The following is a 2,543-nucleotide window of genomic DNA, read 5'->3' on the forward strand; positions in this document are numbered from 1 at the left end:
CTGCAGCATGTGGGATCTAGTTCCCTGACCAGGGATCAAATCTGGCCCCCTTACATTGGGAGCTTGGGGTCTTAGCCACTGGACCACGAGGGAAGTCCCAAAATTCACTCTTTTTAAATGCGCAGTGTGGTGAGTTTTGACAAATGTATAAGCAGTAATAACCACCACCAAAATCAAGATATCAAATATTTCCATCATGTCCTCATGCTCCTTCGCATTCAACCCCTTTCCCAGCCCCAGTCCCTGGAAACCACTGAGGTGTTTTCTGCTCCTGTAGTTCTTTTTTCTGGAGCATGCATTTGAATGGAATCATACACACATAGCCTTTGTGTCTGGCTGCTGTCACTTAGCATAATGCATTTGAACCTCATCCGTGTTGCTGCCTGTGTCGGTTTGTTCCTTTTCATTGCTGAGAGGTACTCCATTAAATGGAGGTACCATGGTTGGTTTTGCATTCAATAGTTGATGGACTGGACATTTGGGTTGTTTAGTTTTTTGCCATCAGGAATAAAGCTGCCGCTATCAACATTGTGTACTTGTGTTTGTGTGATCATATGTTTTTATCTCTTGGGTAAATGCCTAGAAATTTAGTTTCAGGGGACAACTAATCAGTTTCATCTGATTAGTATATGTTTAACTCTATAGAAGTTGTCAAATGTTTTCCAGAGTGGTTGTTCATCATTCATTCCCACCAGCAATGAGAGTTCCAGTTGCTCGGGCTTCCCTGGTGGTGCAGTGGTTGGGAGTCCGCCTGCCGATGCAGGGGACACGGGTTTGCACCCCAGTTTGGGAAGATCCCACATGCAGCGGAGCGGCTGGGCCCGTGAGCCATGACTGCTGACCCTGCACGTCCAGAGCCTGTGCTCCACAACGGGAGAGGCCACAGCAGTGAGAGGCCCGAGTACCACAAAAAAAAAAAAAAAAGAGAGAGAGTTCCAGTTGCTCCATATGCATGCCAACATTTAGAATTGTCAGTCTCTTTTTTTCCTTTAATTTTAGCCAATTGGGTGGGTGTATCCTATAATTTTAATCTGCATTTCCCTGATGACTAATGACAAATGATGTTGAGCATCTTTTCATGTGCTTATTAGCCATTCCTATATCCTCCTTGGTGAAATGTCTGCTATTGTTTTTAAGGAGCTCTAAAGAAATGCTTTATATATTAATACATATGCCACCATTTGAAGGAGCAAAACTCCCTGTGCAGTGTGAAAACATTCCACCGCTCTGCGTGGGCTTGCTGTATCATCTGGAGAAACTGACCTCACTGTTCTAGTCTCCCTTTTCTCATCTGTAAAATGGGCATGACAATACTTATCTCCTAAGGTAGTGTGAGGGTTGTGTAAACTAAGACACATAAAGACTTTACAATAATCCCTAGTACACAGTAGCACTTAATAAATATCCAGCATGATAATGATGAGCATGATTACCAGCCCCCATGTGACTTGTTCATGCCAATCCAATTTCCCTCTTCCAGAGCCCTGTGTTTTCATCTGTAAATGGTTAGGGACAATCTCTAAGCCCCTTCCACAGTAACAATCACTGATTTCCTGAACTGCTCTCTGTTTACTGACACACCCCTCACAGGTCCCTTCCTCCACCCAGGGGCACCCCCGATAGCCACCCACCCCCCGGGACACTAGTTACACACACAATGCAGCAGAAAGCTCCCTGCAGCCCGTCCTTCCTGACACGCAGAATGGCCTAGGCCCCAGCTCCTCAGTCACCAATGAGAGGGACCGTGAGAAGCTGGAAGGACCAGGGGGGGACAGTGGAGACTGAGGAAGAGCTGGGAAGGGCAGATGGCGCCAGGCAAGACCAAGGAAGCTGGGAAGGTAGTATGGCCCTTCTGGGACCCCATCCCCTGCCCCGCAGGGCGCCGCATGCCCTTCCCTCTCCCCACACCACTCTCTCCCTAGCTCAGCTCCACAGCTCAGGGTGGCGGGGGACCAGGCCCTCCATCAGCCACACCCTCCCCCGACCTGACCTCTGCGGGAAGCTGGATCCCCAAGAGAGCCCCTCCCTGGGGGTGTGGGGCAGAGAGGACAGGAGTGTCGGGAAATCAGTCCACACAGACCTGGGGCTGGTGCCAGGGCGCCACAGGGAGTGGAAGGAGGTGAGAGAAGGGGGCTGGCCAGCAGGGCCCAGGCCGCTAGCAGGATGGGCCAGAGGTGGTGACTGGGGAGCTGAGGGACAGGGAAGCTGGGAGGGCGGAGGGCGTCACAGGGGCTGGGGGCCTGGGGGTTCTAGAAGCCCAGAGCAGGGAGACTAGGAGGCAGTGAGGGGCTGGAGTACAGGAGGCGTGAGGAAGACCAGAGGCCAGGGGCACGGCTGGGTCGGGGTGCTGAAGCTCTGGACTTCCCACCCCCAGTCCTCCACTTCCACTAAGTGGGCTCTTTACGCGCACTGTCAGCTCCTTGATTATGGGCAGCCGGCCCAGCCCTCGCCACCCACCTGCTGCCAGGCCCCAGCTGCAGAGCCCCCCGTGCTGATTTCTCTGCTCCTGTGCCCCGGCTGAGGACCACCTGGCCCCATGTGTC

Source organism: Lagenorhynchus albirostris, chromosome 10, assembly GCF_949774975.1.
Source record: "Lagenorhynchus albirostris chromosome 10, mLagAlb1.1, whole genome shotgun sequence".
NCBI classification, from domain to species: domain Eukaryota; kingdom Metazoa; phylum Chordata; class Mammalia; order Artiodactyla; family Delphinidae; genus Lagenorhynchus; species Lagenorhynchus albirostris.